Raw genomic sequence first — 26,187 nt, forward strand, 5'->3', positions numbered from 1 at the left:
TGCCTGTGAACACTAAAGTGGGCACAACACATGGCCTGACAGTAAGCACTTAAGAAAATGTAATTGCTATTATCATCGTGAGGATTCCATGCTGGAAGCTAGCTAAAGAAACAAGTGAGAGACAAGTGTGAGGTTCAGAAGCAGGGTATGTCTCCTTGGATTCTCAAGTCCCTTAAACAGAGGATGGATATGGCTGTTTTGGAAGTGGAGTGTAGAGTATTCATTCCTTATTTCTCCAGAACTTAATATATCAAATACAGGAGACCTAACACAGGAAAATCAGATGTCTGAAATGATCTTTAAAAATCAAGATACTCCAAAATCAATTTTTAAGTTGGTTTTGTATAAAAGTAACTATACAGGTTAAGGCTAATCAGCTTTCAAATAGTAAATTAACAGACTCGCTATAAATCCAGAATAACTATTTTCATAATGGAAATGCCAATGCCTTTCTAATTAAGGATGGAACAGACAACATAAAGGACTTCAGATAAATGAGGAATTGTTCCTCTCTCTCATAAATGAAAAGACCTGATAATGGTAAATTATTTTGGGATACTGATAACCAGAAATTGTTTAGAATCTAAACTACAGAATTTTCCAACTGCATAATAATCACCTCATATTATTGGAGCTGACAGCCTCAGACCAAATTTGGTGCTCTGGCTTTTTAAGATTGTTTTCTGGACCACAGCTTTATAGTCCATGGGGTCACAAAGAGTCGGACATGACTGAGTGACCTTCACTTTCACAGCTCTATATTTAGAGTCATTAGGTAGATGAAGTTCTACTGAAGATAGTAGCATTTAGTCCAACCCAACACAACGTTAACTTTTTTTTTTTGGTCAACTTGATCTTAGAAGGAAGAGTTACTAAACATAAAAAAAGTATACCCACATTTACATAAATATGCTTCCCTGGTGGCTCAGATGACGGTAAAGAATCTGCCTGCAATGCAGGAGACTCAGGTTCTATCCCTGGGTTGGGAAGATCCTCTGGAGAAGGGCATGGTAATCCACAGAAGTATTCTTGCCTGCAGAATTTCATGGATAGAGGAGTCTTGTGGGCTATAGTCCACGGGGTCGCAAAGAATCTGACACAACTGAGCGACTAACACACACACACAAATACATGTGTATTCATGGTAAAAGGCTTACCAACTAACCTTTATGTATCAGATGAAATTAATACATCAGAGAATGTATTAATCTGTGCTAATATTACTATTGTCAACATACATGATCTATTTTAAAACTGCTTACTCTTTGGCCCTGAACCAGGTTTCCACACTCACTATCTCATTGGAAGGTATGTTACTTCTTAAAATTAATTTAAAAAAGAGCACTAACAAAAACCCCCCACAAAACCCAACAAAATTACCTAAAGGGACTAACACAAAGGGAGTAAGGAAAAAAATAAGGCATAACTGATTAGTTTTGCCAGAGCCAAGAGAAACTTTCCAATAAACAACAAGGCCAAAATGAAGAGTTAGCAGTCAAGGAAATTAGTCAACTAAAGGAATGCAAACACACCAGCATCATGTGATGACTCAAGAAGATATTAGCCAGCATATATATATATATATATTCAATGAGCTTCCCTGGGGACTCAGAGTCAAAGAATCCACCTGCCAAGCAGGAGACATGGGTTCCACCCCAAGATCAGGAAGATCCCCTGGAGAAGAAAATGGCTACCACTCTAGTATTCTTGCCTGGGAAATGCCATGGACTGAGGAGCCTGGTGGGCTACAGCCATAGGGTTGCAAAAGAGCTGGACACAACTTAGCAACTAAACAACAACATATATATTCAGTACTAAAAATGAGTAAAATCTTGGAAGAAAACAGCAGAGAACAAAATCAGGAATTTAGGAGTGGGAAAAAGAAGGGTTCTTGTAAAGAGAAAAACAAAGGCTTAAACAACATGGTCAGGTAATGGGGTGACCACCAGATAAATCAAGAGAAATGAGTTGAATTTCTCTTCTTTGTCCACCCAACCAATCTCCTTTAGAATGTGTAACTTCTCTAAGCCCTTGACTCTTTATCTGTTGTCTGAACAGGGCAATACTGCACCATATCCAAAAGTCTCTTGCAGCTTGAATAACAGACCAGAAGTTTTCTGTCCAGATGATAAACAGATGGTTTTTTTTAAATAGGCTACTTTTATTGTACAGTGGATTTCAACTGCACTCGTCTAGAGTTTCACAGAAGAGAGCCAAGCTTGCAGCATATACACAGAGCACAGCCCAGAAGGCTGAGCCAAACCAAAGCCTCTGAAATGAGTACAAACAGCCAGACATTTGAACAATGTTCCCTGTGCCATGTCCACCTCGGCCATGATCCCTCTGCCTCTGCTCTCCCACGCTCTTCCCAGTCAGATAACACTCTTCACTCAACCCCAACGCTTCACACAATCCTGCTGAATGCAGTAAGACACAAATTTATTAAAAAGCTGGTAGAGTTCATCAGGTGCAATAGGCAATGAAAATATTAGGTGACCATTCCCGACCTTGAGAATGGCACAGTGGTTGACAACCAGAGATCTAACAGAACACGCTTATGGCCCTGTCACAATGAGTAGTCCAGTAATTCCCTTCTTCAAAATCTTCATAAGATAATCTGAAATGTGAACAAATATTTATACCTACAATCATCTCATAGTATTACACATAACAGTAAAATAATCTGCCACACCTTAGAGATACAATAATCAAGGGATGATTGGGCAAATGGTACCTCAACTTACCACTGAAAGAGAGTGAAAAAGTTGGTTTAAAGCTCAACATTCAGAACACAAAGATCATGGCATCTGGTCCCATCCCTTCATGGCAAATAGATGGAGAAACAGTGGAAACAGCGGCAGACTTTATTTTTGGCGGCTCCAAAATCACTGCAGATGGTGATTGCAGACATGAAATTAAAAGACACTTGCTCCTTGGATGAAAAGCTATGACCAACCTAGACAGCATATTAAAAAGCAGAGACATCACTTTGCCAACAAAAGGCTGTCTAGTCAAGGCTATGGTTTTTCCTGTAGTCATGTATGGATGTGACAGTTGAACTATAAAGAAAGCTGAGTGCCGAAGAATTGATGCTTTTGAACTGCGGTGTTGGAGAAGACTCTTGGGAGTCCCTTGGGCAGCAAGGAGATCCAACCAGTCCATCCTAAAGGAAATCAGTCCTAAGTATTCATTGGAAGGACTGATGTTGAAGCTGAAACGCCAATACTTTGGCCACCTGATGCGAAGAGCTGACTCGTTTGAAAAGATCCTGATGCTGGGAAAGACTGAAGGTGGGAGGAGAAGGGGATGACAGAGGATGAGATGGTTGGTGGCATCACCGACTCAATGGGCATGAGTTTGAGTAAACTCCAGGAGTTGGTGATGGACAGGGAGGCCTGGTGTACTGTAGTCCATGGGGTCACAAAGAGTCAGACATGACTGAGCGACTGAACTGAACTGAACCTCAACTTAAACTCTCCTCCACAGCCCTGTGCTTACCCTCTACAATAATCAAACTACTGGCTGGTAGACAATCTCTTCACTAGACTTAAGATCCAGGAGACAAAAACTGTTTTGTTCACAGCCTCACCCATGAAGTATACCTCACAGTGAGCACAGTAACTATTTGTGACGTTTGCTAGCAAAGGTTCCCACATCAATTCTGCCTTGTGGAGTATTATGCAGCTATTAAATGTGGTTAGGGAAGCATTTTTTAATATAAGGAATGCTGATAATGATAAGATCCTAAAAAACAAGAGCAGTGAATGTATATAATGCCACTGAATCATTCATCTGAAACTGGATATGTGTGCTTAGTTGCTAAGTCTTGTCCGACTCTTTGAGACTCCATGAACTGTAGCCCACCAGGCTTCTCTGTTCATCGGATTTTCCAGGCAACAATACTGGAGTGGGTAGCCATTTCCTTCTCCAAGGGATTTTCCCTACCCAGAGATCAAACCTGCATCTCCTCCATTGGCAGGCAGGTTCTTTACGAGCTACCTGGGAAGCCTGAAATTGGATAAAAAGGTCAATTTTATGTACTGTATATCTTGCCACTGTGAAAAATAAATATTAGGAAATGCTTCCGAGGCAAGTTAAGTGAAAAGATAGGATACTGTGTGTCTAAATTCTATATAAAAATTATGTGTTTTTAAAAAGCTGGAGAGAAGTACACTAAGGTGCTCATGTTTGGTTTATCTTCGAGCAGTAGCATTATGGGTGATTTTTGTTTTATTTACAACTTTCTGAGTTTTTTCCCAAAATATCTACAATGGCCCACTTACAGTTGTCCTCTGGTCTCTGTGGGTGACTGGTTCCAGAACCCCCTGAAGTTACCCAAATCCAGGATTCCCAAGTCCCTCATATAAAATGGTGAAGTATTTGCATATAACCTCCACATATCCTCCTATATGCTTTAAGTCATCTCTAGATTACTTGTAATACCTAATGCAGTGTAGATGCTAAGTAAATAGTTGCTGGCTTGTGGCAAATACAAGTTCTGCTTTATGGAACTGTCTAGAAATGCTTTTTGGAATATTTTTGATCCACGGTTGATTGAATTTGTGGATGCAGAGCCTGTGGATATAGAGGGCTGACTTGTGTAACATTCACAATCAGAAAAATATGTGGTATGGCAGCTGTTGGGGATAGGAAGGTTTGGATACCAACAGGTTTAATCTGGATGGGAATCATTCACCTTGCTATGATCCTTGATGTGCTTGTATACTGCATACCATCTGCGCTTGCCTACACTGTGACGACAACCCAAAAGGCATGCAAACAGGATTAAAATTTTTAACTTTATTACACTGAAATGTCTTTTTCTTCTTGCTATGCTAGAAAGCACATATTACAAATTTTCTTCTCCCGAAGTATGTTTTGTCCTGGCTGAGAAATAGCAACAGATGATTGTTTTGGGACATTCAAGTGCCAAAGTGGATCAAATGCAGGGTTGTTCTCAGAGGTGAAAGCTTTCCAGACCTGGGATGGGCCAGTCTGGAACGCCTCATAGAGAGTGAGGCATCCAGAAGGCCTTAGTAAACATGAGATTCATCACATTTACGGATAAATCAGAAACAAGGCCTTTGGAGTTGCACAAACTCAGGACTGAAGTAACATACAACAAAGACCTAGGACTGCCACCTATCATTGTCATCTTGAGGGTTCCTGGCCTCAAATTAATAGTAATAATAATAACTGCCCCTTGAGTATTAAACGGGGTGATATCAGCAAATCCAAGACATAGGAAAACCCAGAGTAGAGCCTGCTGTCAGTAGGTGCTCAATCTGTATCATTGGTTTTCTTCTGTTTCTTTCTCTCAACCAAGTGTCTAATCTGGGAAAGCAACAGTATAAATGAAATAATCAACTGTCTATAACTCATTGAGTTAACATGACCAGAGTTCAGGAAGATAGTTTCAACAATCTTTTAGTTTATCCCATTAATTCAGAAGCCCTCATGATATAGTTCGGAGAAGGCAATGGCACCCCACTCCAGTCCTCTTGCCTGGAAAATCCCATGGACGGAGGAGCCTGGTGGGCTGCAGTCCGTGGGGTCGCTAAGAGTCGGACACAACTGAGCGACTTCACTTTCACTTTTCACTTTCATGCATTGGAGAAGGAAATGGCAACCCACTCCAGTGTTCTTGCCTGGAGAATCCCAGGGACAGGGGAGCCTGGTGGGCTGCCGTCTATGGAGTCGCACAGAGTCGGACACAACTGAAGCTACTTAGCAGCAGCAGCAGCATGATATAGTTCAAAACAATTTTCTATTCTCTGTTCCTTAGTAATGTGTGCTAAGTCACTTCAATTGTGTCCAACTCTGTGCAACTCTATGGACTGTAGCCCTCCAGGTTCCTCTGCCCATGGAATTTTCTAGGCAAGAATACTGGAATGGGTTGCCATTTCCTACTCCAGAGGATCTTCCCAACCCAGGTATCAAACCCACATCTCTTTACAGTCTTCTGCATTGGCAGACGGGGGGTCCTTTACCACTAGCACCACCTGAGAAGCCTTCTTTAGTAACAGGAAAATACTAATCACTATACTCTGTGTACTTCATACACCTGAGATCATGAAACCACCCTTCAGTTCCTTCTTCAGTGTTCCCATTTTAAAATCTTTCATTGCTTTAAACACGCTGTGGCTCCTCTGAGCCCTCTGTGAGTTCTCCCCACAATGTAAGGAATCCTCCGAATTCTTTCACACAAGGCAGTCACCTGTTCTATGCATCCCAGTGTTTCCCTTGGAAAATACAACTAGTCATTATGTTTCTGAAGGTCACTTGACTTGGGGTAACTGATGGGGGTGTGTAGGTACTCCCAAGACAGATCCAAGAGTGACCAAGAGTGCCCTCCACGTCTGCTTCCATTGTAACCTTTGTCCTTCCCTTTGCTTCATTATTATCAACAGTGTTCGTGCATCGAACCTGGAATGGTGTTCTGTTTCACATATGATAATATACATGTCTCAATGCTATTCTCTCAGAACGTCCCACCCTCACCTTCTCCCTCAGAGTCCATAAGACTGTTCTATGCATCTGTGTCTCTTATTCTGTCTCGCATATAGGGTTATCGTTCGATGCAGGAGACAAATGCTCAGGGCTGGGGCAATGGGATGACCCAGAGGGATGGCATGGGGAGGGAGATGGGAGGGGGGTTCCGGATGGGGAACACATGTAAACCCATGGCTGATTCATGTCAGTGTATGGCAAAAACCACTACAATATTATAAAGTAATTAGCCCCCAACTAAAATAAATAAATTTATTTAAAAAAATAAAAATAAAAAATAAAATGCAAAAAAAAACCCCAAAACCCAAACAGTGTTCGGCAAGCTGATAGCTTCTGAGATTGCATCAGATTCAACATTGCATCAAATCCCTTCCTTCAAAAGAGCAGTCCTATCTATGCAGAAGATATGCTCCCTTCCTTGATTAGCTCTTTTGCTTGAGTGCCTCAGGGGACAAAGGAAGAAAGGAACCAAGCAAAGATAATGGAAATCTTCGGTTGTTCAGGTTTTCCTTTGTGCAGGCTAAACTCTGAACCCCACTACCTTCAGGCTAGAAAGCTCAAGTGCATTCTTTCAATAAACATGTCCTGGGCCTAGCACTAAAACCTAGGCATTCAAAAATAAGCTAGTCTTGACTTATGGAAGAAAAGAGTATTACCAAGTTCACCACAGTACAACATGTTCTACAACAGAGGTATGCCCAGGGTGTTACTAAAGGTGCAAGGAGCAGGAGAGGAGGACACTGGGCCTGCCCGGACAGGATTCTAGAAGTCGGGCAATTCACACACCTCTTTACTGGCTGCTGAGCAATGAAGGCGCTGACCCCACAGTGTCTTGGGGGGTTAATGATGTTGCAGTCTATTAATGCAGTCTGTTTAATACCACTGTCACTGAACTGCTTTGGTTATTGCATATGCATTCATGTTCTCCTCACATATTCACCTATTTTCAGAATAAAACATACGGTGCTTCCATTCCCTTCTGAGGCTTTCAACCTCATCGTGTTTCCTGCCCTTGGAGAGTTGCTTCGGCTATCAGGAAAAGAACACTGTAATGACTTGGATGGAGCAAACAAAAAGGCAGGAATGGCCTGCTTGTTGAAAGGAACTAGAAAAGCAGGTGTGGAGCCATTACCAGAAGTGCCAATGGTGACCAGGCCCTCAGCGGTCCCAGCCGATGAGTGACTGCCCTGTGGGTGCCCATGTGCATCCCCATCAGCTGATGCTAGGTACAGTTTATCTTCTGATCATTTTTTATCCCCCATCCCTGGCCTCACCCATTTCTAGTGGTAGAATATTCATCAAGAGTGGTTTTTAACCTTTCACAGGCCAAGCAACTCTTTGGGAAAATGGTGAATTTCAAGGATCCCTTCTCCAGAAAATTTTTCAGAAGCACATAAACATAAAATATTATACACACCTTTTGGAGATTCACAAACTCCTGAAGCCCATACATGGATTACGAGAAGGGGTATACTGTTCAGTTTGAATGGTTTTGAATTTCTATCTTGTGCACCTTGGAAAACCCACCTCAGACAACTTGTCACCATTCTCAGTGTCGAACTCTTTTCCATGCCCAGCTACATTATCAGCAACCTGAGGGTACGTATGCATTGTAACTTAATCATCTTTTATTTCCAGCTTCTAGTAAAGTCCTTATTCTGGAGGTAAAAGAGTCCACTGAGTGAAACAGACACAAATTCATATAATTTTATCACTGAGATCCTAATGGTCAACCTTATGGGATGAGCGACTTTAAGCTAAATCCCAGAGGAGAGACAGCAGTAAATGAGAAAAGTTAGAGGTCAACAGTACAGGCAGAGGGGCACACAGACAGGAAATAGCATGTACAAGGAATGAAGTAATTCAGGATTCGTGGTGACTAAAAAGACAGGCAGGAGGAAACTGTAAGAATTGAGGAGGAAGCAGTAAAGAAAGCTGAGGTTATAGAAGGCACTGTATGAGGTGTGAGGGAGCTCAAATTTATTTTGTAAAGGTAGGAAGTCACTGAAAGACATTTCTTTCTTTCCTACTTGAAAGTAATAGACGATAGTTGTAGAAAATGGGGAAAAGTCATAAACATTTAGAACTCTACCATACTGAGAAAACCACTAATACTATCCTTTCATCATATATATGTATGGTTGCCTAGTGGTTAGGATCACTGGCTTTCACTACCATGGTGGTAGTGGTTTAATCCCTAAGTCATGTCCAACTCTTGCAACCCCATGGACTGCAGCCTGCCAAGCTCCTCTGGAGATGGAATTCTCCAGGCAAGAATACTGGAATGGGTTGCCATTTACTTCTTCAGGGGATCTTCCTGACCCAGGGACCGAACCCGGGTCTCCTGCATTGCAGAAAGATTCTTTACCAACTGAGCTACCAGAGAAGCCAGTGACCCAGATTAAATCCCTGGTTGGGGAACTGAGATCCAGCAAGCTGTGTGACCAGAGGGAAAAAAAGAAAGAAAAAAAATATAGAGAGAGTGAGAACAAAAGTGAACCCAGATTGATACTTTAAGTAACACCAGGGTTTCAAGTCAAGCAGACGAAGCAGAAGACCAAGAAGGAAAAAACAGTCAGACACAGAGCAAAGAACACTGAGACCATCCTGCCCTTGAACTTCTTAGGAAGAACTTTTTTTTTTCAATGCGAAGGTCGTTCAGTCGACTTCAATGATTAAACAAAATCAGATTAAAAAGTCCATGATGAAGATAAGAATTTACATCTCCTGGCTGCCTCTCCGAGCTTTACTCACCGGCCATATGGAGATGACAATTAATATTCAGTAGGAAGTAGATTTATAATCATGTGCCTGCCATTCAAATGTGAGAAGAAATGTTTTCTTCTCAGTACACCCAATAATACATTAATACATCTCCAGTTTAAAATACATTTATGAATAACATTATACATTTTATAAGTTTCCTGGCAAGAATGATAATAGAACAATCTATTTTCACTGCTATGTGAAACAAAAAAAGAGGAATGAAAGGTTCAGTTAATCAAGGAATTTAATATGCTTTATAATAAATATCAAACAGTCATTACTTGGCCTATACAAAGGGTGGCGGAGGTCAAAAGACGATTGTAACAGCAAGAGTTTGTACCCATATTTATTCTCTGTCAGTTGCTTACATTTGCATAAAAAGTCTCCTCTACTCATGAATTTTTTACCACATTAGAATGCTAGAAATCAAATTTGTTTTTTCTGATTTATATATGGGGAGTAATAATGGGATTTTGTAATGATTAACAGTAGGAACAATCAAATAAATGGAAAACACCAGCCCTTCCAAGGTACCAACACAACAACCAACAGACAGATATGAAAATAAATTACCTTCACTGCCTTAGGTAAAGACTGGAAGGCTTAGAAAGCCAGGAAAGGGACAGAATTTGAAAGGATTACTGTGTCAGTTTTTGATACAGCCAGCAAAGGCCAAATACTATGAATTCTTCACCTTCTGTCATTTTTGCCAACAGTATGTATGTGTACACAACATATGCACACTCAACTTGATGGCTGTGTGATCATAAAAAGAGAGGCAATAACTTCAAGATTATAGTGGCGAGATGTGGGTTAGAAGGAGATGCAAGCACTATCTATCCAGGAACTGATGGAGTCATAATTTTCTCTCTTGATAACCACCCGGAACTGGGGGTCACAACTAGTAGGTACCAAAATTTAATAAAATGACTTGTACAAGTGAGCTTATTTACAAAGCAGAAATAGAGTCACAGATGCAGAAAATAAATTTATGGTTACCAAGGGGGATACCAAAGAGTCAGGCATGCCTGAATGACTAACACACAAGGGGAATAGGGGGAAAGATAAATTGGGAGATTGGGCTTGATACATAGACACTACCATATATAAAATGCTATTGTGTTGTTATTTAGTCTCTAAGTTGTGTCTGACTCTTTGCAACCTTGTGGACTGGCGCCCACCAGGCTCCTCTGTCCATGGGGTTTCCCAGGTAAGAATACTGGAGTGGGTGGCATTTCCTTCTTCAGAGGATCTTCCGAATCCAGGGCTCAAACCTGTGTCTCCTGCACTGGCAGGCAGATTCTTTACCACTGAGTCACCAGGGAAGTGCCCCCATATATAAAATAGATAACTGATAAGAACCTACTATATATAGCACAGGGAACTCTACTCAATACTCTTTAATGACCTGTAAGAAATAGAATGTAAAAAAGAGTGGATATATGTATAACTGATTCACTTTGCTGAACAAACTAACATTGTAAATCAACTACACTCCAATAAAAATTAACTTTAAAATAAATAACTTTAGGACGATCTTCCTAAATTGAGAATCCTATGATTCCGTGATGATTCCTTTAGGAATAACGTCTATTACAATCACCTCCAGCAACATTTCTGCTTTTAATGAAGGAAAGAATTTCAAGAAGAGGGAAAATACGGTAATGATGGCTCATCATCTCTAAGTGTTCAAAGGTGAGCAAGATTAAGGGCTTCCAATACATTAAATGCTCAAAAAATACCAGAATAATAAAATCAGGGAAGGAAGGAGAGAGGAAAGAATAAACACCTAAATGACAGAGGGGAAAAAAGTTGCTATAAAATTAAGAACACTCTAGTAAACAGGAATAAAGTTTTATTGAGTTTGATGATCTGGACAGGCGACTTAATTTTTACTGTCTACAATGTAAGAAACATTTATCATGGCAAGTTTAAGTAAAAAATGAGCTTACTCTAAACTATAAAGTATATAAAGGAGTTACTAGTTTGATAACTCAAATCTTGACAAGGTTATAAAATATGATTATCTCATGGCATAATATTTGGATAAAAATATACACTAAAATCACAGAACTAGTAAACTTTATGCATTCAAATATATTGAGTTTATCTTGTTTATACAAGAACTTGGCCATAATGCAATTTCTACTTCATTTTCAACTGATAACTGGGTTTCATTGTCTGTATTTATAATTTTGAGAAATATCCACAGTTCATTTAATCATAAGTATAGCTAGTGAAAGAGTTAAATATCACCATTTTATGTTCACTCCAAAGTGTGATAAACACTTGGTTAGTCAAACTTAAAAAAAAAACAACACAAATTATTGATACTAAACTACACTTACTTTCAAAAATAACTTAAAATGTGACAATAAAGAGTTGGTTCTTTAAATACAAGTAGTTTTAGTATTTTCATGCCTTCAACGAACCTACCCAGCCCTGTGCAACCCAGTCTTCTGGGAAAGAGCCTGGACCATGGTCAAAGAAATGGCCTCTGGACCCAGGTGGCCTGGGTTCAATTCCCAGCTCAGCCACTCGCTGATATTATGACCTTGACAAGTTACCTCATCTTTCTGTGTCTCAGTTTCTTCACCTGTAAAAATGGAATCATAAGAGCACCTAACCAACCAAAGCTGTTGTGAGGAGTAAATGCATTAACGTGAAGGACATAAAACAGCTCCTGCCACACAGCTGTTGTTCAGTCACTCAGTATGTCTGACTCTCTTTGTGACTCCATGGACTGCAGCACACCAGGCTTCCCTGTCCTTCACTGTCTCCCAGAGTTTGCTCAAACTAATGTCCACTGATTCAGTGATGTCATCCAACCACCTTATCCTCTGTCGCCCCTTCTCCTCCTGCCCTCAATCTTTCCCAGCACTAGGGTCTCTTCGAATGAGTCGGCTCTTTGTTATCAGGTGGCCAGAGGATTGGAGCTTCAGCTTTAGCACCAGTCCTTATAATGAGTATTCAGGGTTGATTTCTTTTAGGATTGACTGGTTTGATCTCCTTGCAGTCCAAGAAACTCTCAAGAGTCTTCTCCAAAACCACAGTTTGAAAACATTAATTCTTTGGCACTCAACTTTCTTTATGGTCTAACTCTCACATCAGGACATGACTACTGGAAAAACTATACCTTCAACTATATGGATGTTTGTCTGCAAGGTGATGTCTCTGCTTTTTACCACACTGTCTAGGTTTGTCAAAGCTTTTCTTCCAAGGAGCAAGCATCTTTTAATTTCATGGCTGCAGTCACTATCCACAGTGATTTTGGAACCCAAGAAAATAAAGTCTGTCACTGTTTCCATTGTTTCCCCATCTATTTGCCACGAAGTGATGGGACTGGATGATCTTCATTTTTCGTATATTGAGTTTTAAGTCAGCTTTTTCACTCTCCTCTTTCACCTTCATCAGGAGGCTCACAGTACATACTCAATAAATATTAGCTTATTATTATAGTTTATTATAATTACTGTTATCATCATCATTATTAAAACTATTACCTATTTTGTGGGCTTTCCATGAAACAAAAATCAACTCACGTCTGAGTACTCCAGTCTAACTAATAAGCAGTTCTCACGGAAGACCGTATGTCCACCATAGCATAATTAGTGTCTAGGATTTGTACATACTTTTGGTCAACTGTAAGACACTTATTAGTCAAAGGCTAGTGAGGGGTAGATACAAGTCTGGACCGGGTATTCTGACTCTTGATGATGCTCCTCTTTCTCATGGTGGTTTCCAATCTTGGTAGGCTTTCAGTAAACCACAGCAACAGGCTCAAAAATAAAGCCATAAGTAAATAAATAACCCACCAACGTATATATTTCCCCATAGACCATGATAAAAGCAAGGGAGATACACTGGAAACATCCAATTGCAAGTTTTATGGCCTCAATTCTTTGGCCATGTGTGTTCTCCATGTGAAAGTAAAACAGGAAAAGCAGTCATCACTCAGCCAAAGCCATGTTCTAGCACGTACCACCTGCAGGCAATCACCAGTAACACCCCATGCTTTCTCTCCTACTACTTCTTGGCCTACTTTCAAGAGGTGTGGAAAACTGTACTACAAATTTGAGTTTCTAGAATCTTGGAGTAATCTTCCCCAACTCTTCAACTATAACTCATAAGCCTTTCCCTACTGACTTCTCCTTTCTGTACCATCCAGTATGCACCAACCCCCTCATTCATAAGACAAGTGAGTTTTCTGGAATAATAACATGCAGAGTTCTGAAGTGCTTTTGAAAATCTAAAGTGTAAACCAAATATGACTAACCTCATTATAGGAGTTATTAATGTACAATTATGCAATCAGCAAGCTGGGGGGGGGAATCAGATATCATCTAAACTCCTTATTGTATAGGTAAGGAAACTATGATACTGGCCACCTATAGCAAAAATAACAACTCATTCAAAGCAACTTAATGTTTTCATATAACTTTTAAGTCACTCATCAAGGAAAAACTTATTTACACATTTTGACATTTTAATGTTGTGAGAGGCTAATCATCTAAATCCAGGTCATTAATAATACTGTATACCTTCTAACTTGTAATCACGTGCAAATTTAGAATAATACTTAAACTTTCTAAATCCTGGGCCTCTTCCATGGACCCAAATTTCACATTTTGTCATTACTAATGGCATCAATATACTTCTCAGAAATTATTTTCAAACAATGAATAACTGTGTGTTTAAGCTTTCTGAATTCTGTCTTCTCTTCTCTGCAACTGGATCAGGGCAGGAACTTGGACGGATGTGAGATGCATGGTCTGGACTCCTGACTTCAACCAAGAAAGCCGAGCGGGACACAGCAGGGTGAGGACATTCTACAAGATGGTAAAAGAATCTGCCTGCAATGCAAGAGACCTGGGTTTGATCCATGGCTTGGGAAGATCCCCTGGAGAAGGGAACAGCTACCCACTCCAGTATTCTTGCCTGGAGAATTTCATGGACAGAGGAGCCTGGAAGGCTACAGTCCATGGTGTGGCAAAGAGTTGGACATGACTGAGCGACTTCCACTTTCACACATCTTTTCCTAAGATGTGCTCTGCCTTTAACAAGATGCACATATCCTCTTACATTAAAGGGAATTCTTTCATTATTATATGTTTGGCAACCTACGCGCAAGCTAAGTCGCTTCAGTCATGTCCAACTCTTTGCGACCCTATGGACTGTAGCCCTCCAGGCTCCTCCATCCATGGGATTCTCCGAGGCAAGAATACTGGAGTGGATTGTCATGCCCTCCTCCAGGGGATCTTTCTGACCCAGGGATCGAACCTGTGTCTCATGTCTTCTGCATTGGCAAGTGGGTTCTTTAGTGCCACTTGAGAAGCCCAAGTAAGTCAAAAGTAAATTCATAGACAAATAAACAAGGAAAAAGTTTATTTTTCAATTCTGTATTTCTTACACACAAATTGAAGTTGGTAGAATCAGACTATGAAAACATTCAAACATTTTTAAGGGGCAGAAGTAAGAAAGCTAATTGTTTAAAATATACAGCATGTCTACATATACATGGGGAAATATCCAGAGAGATATAACCCAAGACCAATTTTAACCAGACAATATAGATCATGAAAGACCAATCCATTCTGATTATCTGGTGCCTGTGCCATATTGGCTTTTAAGTATTTTTTATTTAATTTATATTTTATTAAACATAAATGTTTAACTCCTGGTATAAAGAAAATGTTGATAAATATTTTTAGGTGCTATCATTTTGTGTCTTCCTCTGTGTTTTCTCATCTTCTTCCAGTGACAATGTAATTTTTATGCCATTAAGCAAATGTGATGTTAAATAATCCACACTATAGAGTGTTCCCTACTTGCTGAAAGGATCTTAATTTATGTTATGCTCATCTACAGAACATCTCACTATAAGCAAAGAAATTTTTTTGACAGAACAAGGAAGGGTGGCCACTTTTAAAAATAGACACAAAGAGCTTTTCATAAAAAGCTAATTACTAAAAGACACAATAAGTGTTAATAAAAGGTTAATCAATAAAAGGCTAATAAAAGTGTTGATATCTTCAGTATCTGCAGAGAGTAAAGCAAGAACAATACAATGGTAACTTTTTTCCCTGAGCAAGTCTCAGAAAGACATCAGCATCTGAATGAGCCAGAAATCCCCTGTTGTTTGAAGTTTCCACAAATTCCCAAAGCTAACTTAGAGAAAGAGACTATAAAGATCAGGTCCTTACTGTAATTTGTCCCCTCAGAGACAAAATTTTTATTTATATTTAGGTGTGTCAATAAACACACCAGTATATATAAAGTGTAATGAAATAAGACAACATAATATTTTTAAAAAATAAAGTAAATGTTGTTTCCCCCACTATTTCCTTGGACAGAGGAGCTGGCAGCCTACACTTCATAGCGTTGGAAGAGTCGGATGTGATTTACCAACCACCACCATTTCCTAGTTTACTTTGAGCCTCAGTAAAAGGTGAACGTTCTTCGGGCTCACAGAGGGTGAATGGATGCCCTGCTGTGGTGGCCTGGGCAAGTGCCCTGCTCTCGGGTTTTTATGGGCCTGGGTAACAAAATCCCTTCACAGCAGCAAAATGAGTATTTAATGAGGACACCGACTGTCAGGCAAATTTCAGCCTGTGCTTCTGTCTAGGAAGCAAAGGAGAGATGTCACTTCTTACACATTGTAGCTAATAAAAACCATAGCTTAAAAAATAACCAAAATATAAGATTAAAATTAAAAAATCACCTAGACTTCTAAAAAAAATGATTATGCATCTTTGGAGATACAGATATGTTTGTGTTTAGAGATTTCTGACCACTTTCCTATAATATCTGGCTATTAATTTCTTTAAACCCTTTACAACGTCACTTGTTATGTTCAGAATAAATACAGGTCTCCAGGAGAGATGAGTTCAAAGTGTTTCATTTAACTTCAATATTACAGAAACATGATGCATCAGATCAGGTGGTTTGGCCGTTTAACAACAAATTACCCTCAGTTTTCCAATTGCTGAAATAATCGCTTCATGATTATCTGTGTGCTCAGCCAGGTAAAGCCAGCTCTTTCCCCAGGTTCTCTGCTTCAGTTAACCACACAGAAATAAGAAGGCTGGATCATTAACTAATAGAGAAATGCAAATCAAAACTACAATGAGGCACCACATCACACAGGTGAGAATGACCTGTATTAAACAATCTAAATAATAAATGCTGGAGAGTGGAGAAAAAGGAACAAACCCTCCTATACTGTTGACAGGAATGTAAACTGGTGGAAGTTTGAATGTAAACAGCCACTGTGGAAAACAACAGTATGGAGGTTCCTCAAAAAACTAAAATGAGTTACCATATGATCCATCAATCTCATTCCTGGGCATATATTCAGACAAAACTATAATTTCGAAAGATATACGCACCCCTATGTTCACAGCAGCACTATTCACAATAGCCAAGACATGTTAACAACCTACACGTTCATCAACAGATAAATGGATAAAGATGTGGTACATATATACAACGGAATAGTACTCAACCATAAAAAGAATGAAATAATGCCATGTTCAGCCACATGGTTGGACACAGAGATTATTATACTAAGAGAAGTAAGTCAGAAAAAGAAAGACAATACCATATGATACCACTTACATATGGAATCTTATTGTGATACAAATGAATTTATCGATGAAAAAGAAACAGACTCACAGACATAGAGAATAGACTTGCCAAGGCAGAGGGGGTGGGGGAGAAATGGATTGAGAGTTTGGGATTGGCAGACACAAATTACAGATAGGATGGATAAACAGCAGGATCTTACTGCATAGCACAGGGAAGTATATTCAATATCCTGTATTAAGCCATACTGAAAAATATGGAAAAGAAGTGTATAACTGAATCACTTTGCTGTACAGCAGAAATTAACACAACATTGTAAATCAAATACACATCAATAAAATAAATTTTTTTAAAAAAGAAAAAATAAGTTTGGGAAACACCTTGTTCATTTCACCCCATGTCAAAACCTTGGAAATATGCTCTCAAGCTCCACTTTTCAAGATCTTAGTATTCTTTATATTGTAAAATATTAATAGTAAAGCTTAAACAGTGGCTGAGGGACCTTGAGATGTAAACTGAACAAATAAAAGTTTATAAAAATTAAATGAATAAGAAAACATTACCAGAGAACGGTCAAGAAAAAATGAATGGAGAACAGAGTATTACTTCTGGTCATCAGCATTCTCTCCTACGGCATGAGGATGATTTTTCTGTCCTGCCAAGATTTTGAGAAGGCTAAATTTAAAACAGCAAGTTTTACCACAGGTGAACAAACTTCACCATCCATGGTGAGTGGGACTATAGCAACTTTAAAATATGGCCATTAATTCTCTAAAACTTCTCTCATTAGGTGATGGAGGCTGTGTCCCCTCCCCTTGAATCTGGGTGGAATGGTGACTGTTTCCTCCAAATAGAGTATGATGGAAACGGTGCTTGTGAATTCAAAGGTCACACAGGTCCCTTCTCATCCACGGGAACATGGGGCTCTGGGCCCTGAGTTCCCCAATCATAAGTCCCACTACCCTGAGGCTGCCAAGCTAATGGACACCTCCAGCTGAGCTCAGCCTTCCAGACTCCCTGCCAAGCTTAGACAAACATGAGTGAAGCCATCTTGGACATGACTATCTGCCAGCTGGGCACTACTCACCGAGCCGTGGCTGACTGTCTGTGTAAAGCCACATGGCCATTGTTCTAAGTCACTAAGCTTTAGGAGAGTTTGTTATGTAGCAACTATGTAGAGAATCACAGCATTTGGAAGGTGCTTTGAAGATCTCCAGGTGAAACATTCTGTTTGCTGTTTGCTTTTGAGGAAACGGATCCAGATTAGTTAAGTGTCCAAGGTCTCTTGTTAGCAATTGGGTTAAAACTAAGAAACAGGTTTTTGGGATCCCAAGTCTGTTCTTTCAAAGAGCCCACCTTGGTTTCATCATATCACATCCATCTCCACATTTTTATTCTGTTATTGTGGGAACTCAAACAGTAGTATTAGGGCATGTCCTTAGAAGTTGTGTCTTCCATTAAAAATTAAGGACAATCTGACACGTTTTCTTTCTCATGCCTTTATCTCAAACATTTTCCTTGGGTGAAACTGGGAAGAATTACTGTTTGGAGAGTCTGAAATAAAGGTTCTAACCAGAATTTGCTTCAGTAATATGGATAGTAGTGTTAGCTTCAAAAGGTATGCCTAACGTTTCACCTCTATTCTCATTTCATGTGAAATATCTTCAGGGTAAACCTTGGTGGTGCTTTTGATAAAAGAAATTTTCACATATTGCAGTACAGGGAAGACATTTTGGCTTCTTCATGAGTTAACTTGAATCTGATACTAATTAGAACAGCCTGTTTGTGGCCTATCAAACACACATTGTACATCTGCTTTAATTATTAAAGAAAGGGCAATAACCAGAAGTAAAGAATGTCCATGTCAAAAATAAAGACTAAATGCCTCCTATCCTGGGATGCAATGTTGGTCCACCTTCAATGATAAGACTCCCTCCTCAGGTGCCAAAGCCATACTGATACACTGTGTATATGGTAATCTGGTTTTTTGTTGAAACCTTGAAGGAAGGTATCCTGGACTTGTTTGATGTTCTTTGTTCTGACGAGATACAAAGCAGGGCTGAAAACCATGCATCTTCAGAGCAGTCTCTCATAGTTATCTGAGAAGCTGTCTTCCAGGCTGTAGTCCTCAGTTTGGCCCCAATAAAAACCTTTCCTACTTCTATTATAGATAGATCATTTTCACTGACATTTTCTTCTAGTATTTATATAGTCAATGTTTTGCTCCAACTTGTTAAGATAATCAATGACCTGTGATTAGCACTAGTAACCCAGTTCTTGAGCTTTACTTATATCTTTTCAGTTAGTGGAACTAGATGTTAAAAGTCAACATGAAGCTTCACAAAGTTGGCCTTTTGTGTGACATTTTCACAAGTTCTTCAGGCTCCATATGAACCTGAAGGTACAGATCAACAATCTGCTCAGTCAGAAGATTTCTCATTAAGTACTTCAGTCTTTTGGATGCTATGGTTCATTAAACTGTTAATTAGCAAGGAAAAGAAGACAATACAAAGATAAAGAAACAGGTGCTGGCAGCCATTTAAAAGGAAAAGTAGACAAGATACAGACGTGTAGGTAACTGGCACTCTGTAAATATCTAAAGGTCATTGTAGGTATCAAAAGGTCAGACAGTCAAAATAACTGAATCATCTGGAGGATCCTCAGTACCATTTTCCTCCAGAAGAAATTTACTCTAAAAGACCATGAAGTATCATCCAAATTTTTGAAAATCAAGTTTAGTATCTGATGGAGTGCCTCTTCTTCCCTTAACAAACCTATATTCCCCAGGCCCTATCCCAAACACACAAAAAAGAGATCCCTAAAATGCCTCAAAATGGGAATGCCTTGCCCTGCCAATGCATTTGCCCTGAGGGGGGAAAAAAAAAACTTCTGATTTTGCAAACTTTTATAAACTGGCAGAATATTTAATAAACCAAATTCAAAATGGCAGACTGTAACAGTTACTTACTCTTGGCCCAGGATATTACAGCAGTTGGGATAATGTTCTGTATGAGTTTGAAATTCACTATTTTTCAAAGCAGTTTCACACCTACTCTATCAATTCATTCCTACAAAAAGTCCTATGTGGTACCACCAGCAAATTAGACTTTTAAGACAACCTGAAGACCAGTGAGGCTGAGCTCCATCACCAGACTAACAATCCTGACCTCAGAGTAACAGCTTCCATCTCCACAGCAGACTCATTCTCAAGAAAGGAAGTGTTATAAATGGCAGGTCTTATGGCTGAAGGCTGGCCGGATGAGCCCAGATCAGATATCCTTGGAGTAGCATCAGTCAACGAAAACATGTTGCCTGCCATATCCGTAAACAAAGAGTGTTGGAGCCATCAAGCCATCACACTATAGCTGCCCTATGGTGAGCCCTGAGGAGCCTCAGGATAGAAACCGGACGCCCATCATCAAGCCATCAGTCAGTGGTGTACCCCGAGGAGATTCAGGATGAGAAACCACAGGATGCTGGCCACAGATAGCTGAGGTACATATCACAGGAATTATTTCAGTAAGCCCAAACTCTTCCATCTTCCCATACATGGCTAGCGGAGGTGATGGAATTCCACTTGAGCTATTTCAAATCCTAAAAGAAGATGCTGTGAAAGTGCTACACTCAATATGTCAGCAAATTTGGAAAACTCAGCAGTGGCCACAGGACTGGAAAAGGTCAGTTTTCATTCCAATCCCTAAGAAAGGCAATGCCAAAGAATGCTCAAACTACTGCACAATTGCATTCATCTCACACACTAGCAAAGTAATGTTCAAAATTCTCCAAGCCAGGCTTCAGTAATATGTGAACTGTGAACTTCCAGATGTTCAAGCTGGATTTAGAAAAGGCAGAGGAACCAGAGATCAAATTGCTAACATCTGCTGGATCAATGAAAAAAGAAAGAGTTACAGAAAAACATCTATTTCTGCTTTATTGATTATGCCAAAGCCTTCGGCTGTGGGGGTCACAATAAACTGTGGAAAATTCTGAAAGAAATGGGAATACCAGACCACCTGACACGCCTCTTTAGAAATCTGTATGCAGGTCAGGAAGCAACAGTTAGAACTGGACATGGAACAACAGACTGGTTCCAAATAGGAAAAGGAGTACGTCAAGGCTGTATATTGTCACCCTGCTTATTTAACTTCTATGCAGAGTACATCATGAGAAACGCTGGGCTGGAGGAAGCACAAGGCTGGAATCAAGATTGCTGGGAGAAATATCAATAACCTCAGATATGCAGATGACACCACCCTCATGGCAGAATGTGAAGAAGAACTTAAGAGCCCCTTGATGAAAGTGAAAGAGAAGAGGGAAAACACTGGCTTAAAACTCAACATTCAGAAAACCAAGATCACGGCATCTGGTCCCATCACTTCATGGCAAATAGATGGGGAAACAGTGGAAACAGTGGCTGACTTTATTTTTCTGGGCTCCAAAATCACTGTAGATGGTGACTACAGCCATGAAATTAAAAGACACTTACTCCTTGGAAGAATAATTATGACCAACCTAGACAACATATTAAAAAGCAGAGACATTACTTTGCCAACAAAGGTCTGTCTAGTCAAAGCTATGATTTTTCCAGTGGTCATGTATGGATGTGAGAGTTGAACCATAAAGAAAGCTGAGCACCGAAGAATTGATGCTTTTGAACTGTGGTGTTGGAGAAGACTTTTGAGAGTCCCTTGGACTGCAAGGAGATCTAACCAGTCCATCCTAAAGGAGATCAGTCCTGGGTGTTTGTTGGAAGGACTGATGTTGAAGCTGAGACTCCAATACTTTGGCCACCTGATGCAAAGAGCTGACTCATTTGAAAAGACCTGATGCTGGGAAAGATTGAGGGCAGGAGGAGAAGGGGACGACAGTGGATAAGATGGTTGGATGGCATCACCAACTCAATGGACATGAATTTGGGTAAACTCTGGGAGTTGGTGATGGACAGGGAGGCCTAGCGTGCTGCAGTTCATGGGGTCGCAAAGAGTCAGACACAATTGAGCGACTGAACTGAACTGATACTTAGAAAAGTATTAAATTTTTCAACTTGAGATATCTGGCTTTTTTTAAAAATTTTTCTTGGAGGATAGTTGATTTACAATGTTAAGTCAGTTTCAGGTGCACAGCAAAATGAATCAGTCATACATATACATATGTCCATTCATTTTTAGATTCTTTTCCCATATAGGCCATTATAGAATATTGAGTAGAGTTCCCTATGCTATACAGTAGGTTTTTATCAGGTATCTATTTTATACATGGTAGTATGTATATATCAATCCCAATCTCTCCATTTATTCCTCCCTACCTACCTTAACCCTTGGTTACTATAAGTTTGTTTTCCATATCTGTAACTCTATTTCTGTTTTTTAGATAAGTTCACCTGTACCCTTTTTTTAGACTCCACAAATAAGCTATAGAGACTGTCATACTAAGTGAAGTAAATCAGACAGGGAATAATGCACAACTTTAAATGCTGAGATTAACTACCTATAGCAGTAAATGCTGGAATCATCAAAATCCTCCAAGATAACATTACAGGCCATGACATACACATATTTTTTTAAAACTGGAGCATAATTGCTTTACAACGCTGTGTGGGTTTTCTCTAACAGTAATCTTTTTATGTTTCAACTACCTGGTCTTTGTTGCAAAAACTCCCATAAATGCTGGTTCCTGCCTTACGTCTTTGGAGCAGTCTCTCAGAGTGACCTGAGGGGTTATCTTCTGGGCTTAAGTCCTCAGTTTTGTCTGCCAAATAAATTATAATTCTCAACTTTCAGTGTGTGCTTTTTTTTTTTTCCAGTCGACACATTCTAAGACTGACTCAGTGGGGACCCATAACACCAGCTATTGGTATAACCGTTTGCTTAAATGCCTTTTGCCCGTATGTTCTTTCATTTCCTTTAGGTCAACTGACTCCAAATTCTTTTTTTCCTTTCCTACAGAGTTTACTTACATGAAACACATTTACTTTACTATCTCATGTATATTCCCTATAAACACACACACAAAAATGTAGCCATACTATTTGGCATAAGGTTTCTAAACTGAGCAACACAATAGTGTAGTGACAAAAGTTCAGTCTAACATAGCAGGTCAGTTTCAACATCCATAAAATAGATGTCCTGCCAACGCTACATGACTGTTGTAAGAATCAAGTAAGACTCAAGTGCTGGGTTAACTATAAGTGCCACTGTTACACAAAGTGAAGTTATAACCATTACATATGCTTGCCAAGGGGGGGAAAAGGTAATTTTACAGCAGTATTTATCAAACTCTTTCCTTCATTAACTCCAAGGAGTCACTATTATATCTAGATCAGCCTTCCACCTAGGGAAAAATTAGCAGGGTTTTCAAGCAGAAGAAACAAAATTAATGGCAATGAGATTCCTTATGAAATAAGATCCATAGTCCCCCAGTACATTAGCTAATCAAATATTTATACTGTTCTTATTTCATTTGCATTTTTGTATCCATAGCTAGACTGTCTAGGAATCAGCATAATGATTGAGCCTAAGTTCCGATTCTGCTTTCATCATTTACTAGCTGTGTGACTTTAGTGAATTACTTAACTTTCCTGACTCTCTTTTATCATCCATAAAAAGGGTATTATAATAATAGCACTTATCTAACAGCGGAACGAAGCAGAACTCTGTGGGCCCTCCACCCCCAAGTACAAAGGCCCATCCACGTCTCCTGCCTCTTGTTTGTAGAGAATCTGAAGTCTCCCAGGCCTCCCTGAGTCACAAAGGATCAGGCTCAAGCAACTAACGATTAGGTCAATAGAATCACAGTACCTGATACACATACCTGAGTTGTTTTACAAGTACTTTAACTGACACCAGAGGAAAAGGGCTGACTGTATGATGACCACACTGCAGCCATAACATAAGCTTCCCCATCTTGAGTAATACTAAGTCAGTGGCTAGCACAGTTCCTAGAACTGGTCTTAAGAGAACGGGATTAACACTATTGCTCATAATAATCTATATTTTTGTGGACATCAAAATAATCATAGCTTGTCCTGCCTGTATATGGTACAGCCCTATGTCAATATCTCCCACTCAAAGAATATGGCATCCTATGTCAGCAGGAAGAAGCTACTGAAGACAGACCTCTGCCCATTATCCCATGGAAATGGAATGATATTCTGACAAGTGGGGGTTTGTAAGCCACTTCAGGCAGGAAAGAGCTTTTTGCAGAAAAGAGCTCTCTGCAGGAGGCTTCTTTGTCTTGTCACTAAACCTTAAACCAGACACTGCCAGGCTCTACTCACCTCAGGTCCAAGCACACCTTTCAAATCTTTCAATCACACAATCCTTTGCCTAACTTGTTAGGTCTTTCCACAGACCAAAGAAGTAGAAATGAAAAATAAGTAATTAACAGATAACCAGATCTATTCCCCAGTTCCCCCTTCAGTAGTCTCGAGAACAAACTGTGTGAACAAGATAGAATCTAGAGAAAAACCACAAGCCTGCACACAGTGGGGAATGGAGATGACTCTGACCCCCTATTCGATGATTAGCTGAGATTACTTTCCTTTTTCCTTTTAAAAGCTTTTATAGCTGAGGGACTTTCCTGGTGGTCCAGCGGCTAAGACTCTGTGCTCCCAATGCAGGAAGCCTGATTTGATCCCTGGGTCAGGGAACTAGGTCCTGCACGCCGCAACTAAAGATTCCTAATGCCACAACTAAGACCTGGCAGAGTCAAATTAATAAATAGATAAATAGTTTTCTTAAAAAAGCTTTCTTGGACTAGAAGAATCTTTGAAGGTGGTTTTAAGGGAACATTGAGTCCACTATCTCCCCAGATGGTCAGCATTTTGATTAAAAGCAATTTTCCTTTCTATCAACATTTCTTTCTCCCTCCCTCTCCCTCTTCCATATTGATTTTCGAGCAGCTAGCAGCCAGACTTGATTTGGTAACAGTAACACTATAATAACCAGTAAATGTATTAATACATATAAAATATGTGTAATTATACATGGCGCTTAATATATGTTCCTCTTTTTATGCACTGCTTAGTGTTTAACACTGATAGGCATACAGCAGACACTTAAATTCTGGTTGATGGATTTCATTAGAAAGTGGGATGGAACAAACCCACATGAAATCATCTGCTATACCATCACAGGCAGCAAGGCTGTAACAATCAGACCAACCCCTGCTTGGTCTACTTTTAAACATTCTTAGGGAAAAGTCTATATTTGGAACACGCTAAGTGTTTAACAATCTATACCACTATCATAATTATAGGAATGAATTCCCTGAATCTTCTAGGATTCCCTCTATATCCATTTTCCATAGCTGGCCTCTCTACATTATTACAGGCTACTCTTTTTTAAAGCCCAACAACCTCAGCCCCATTACCCTGGCCTCAGGGTTAGCAATGTTTATTTTGTTTGAATTCCCAAGTGTAGAAATGTTTCAGGCACTATACTGACCCAGGTTAAAAAAATCCTGAAAAACTCAAAGAGGATTACACTGGAAAGTGCAAGAAACCCAAAAACCACAAAGTAAACTTCCAATAGGTTTCAGTCTTGTACTCACTGTTACCAAAGAATGTCACTGATACAATTCTGATCAAAACTATTTATTGCAGAAGGTAAATGTATATATTCATTTTTATTCATCCCTATTACAATATTATGAAAAGTGAGCCCCAGTACAAACTGAATAAAGCCCCTGAGGAATAAAATCAATTATAGACGTACTGTGTACTTACACTCAGACTCGGAAATTCAGCACTTTAAGCTAATTTCCCTCTTGATATTTTCAGATCTAATTCAATAACCAAGTACTGCTTATTAGTAATATTAATGTACCATATGCTATCTCTGTCAACTTAATAATCTTCTTGTTTTTTTTTTTTACTAAAATGTCAATCTAATTTCTGGAATCCTACCCAAGAGAATCTATGCAAAATTACAATGAACATATTCATTCTATAGGCATAATAATTAGCCATGAATGCACTCATGAATGCTATAATTAATTTCTTGTATACATTATAATAATTTTACTTGAAATCATGAAATTTGCATAATTTGGCTAATATAAACAGCTACTAGTCCGAGGCACTGTACAAAGTCCTTTAAGTACATTTTCTCATTTTATCTTTACAAAGAGAAAATAGCTCAGGGAATCACCAACTTGCTTAAGTTTGCACAACCAGTAAGCATCAGAGTAAAGATTTTAATTCCGTCATCCTAACATCAGAAAACCTTCCCAACAAGACTTTTCTACTGCTTTACACTGGAGAGGTATTTGAAAAACATTTGTGGTAACACAGTAAAAAAATCAGATTAAGCCAGGGAAATATCTTTT

The 26,187-nt window shown here is 39.4% G+C and overlaps 1 protein-coding gene and 1 long non-coding RNA gene across 5 annotated transcripts in view; one reads left to right on the forward strand and one right to left on the reverse strand.

Annotated features, from left to right (window-relative positions):
* The window catches only part of ANO6 (anoctamin 6), a 226,014-nt gene that overhangs the window by 176,305 nt on the left and 23,522 nt on the right, over positions 1-26,187 (reverse strand). The window lies entirely within an intron of this gene.
* On the forward strand, positions 833-6,421 carry LOC145546522 (uncharacterized). Its single transcript, XR_014082985.1, has 2 exons — positions 833-5,638; positions 5,934-6,421. It is a non-coding gene; the product is annotated as an uncharacterized LOC145546522 (long non-coding RNA).

This window comes from Giraffa tippelskirchi, chromosome 4, assembly GCF_054371585.1.
Source record: "Giraffa tippelskirchi isolate mGirTip1 chromosome 4, T2T-mGirTip1v1.2.pri, whole genome shotgun sequence".
In the NCBI taxonomy this organism is placed as follows: domain Eukaryota; kingdom Metazoa; phylum Chordata; class Mammalia; order Artiodactyla; family Giraffidae; genus Giraffa; species Giraffa tippelskirchi.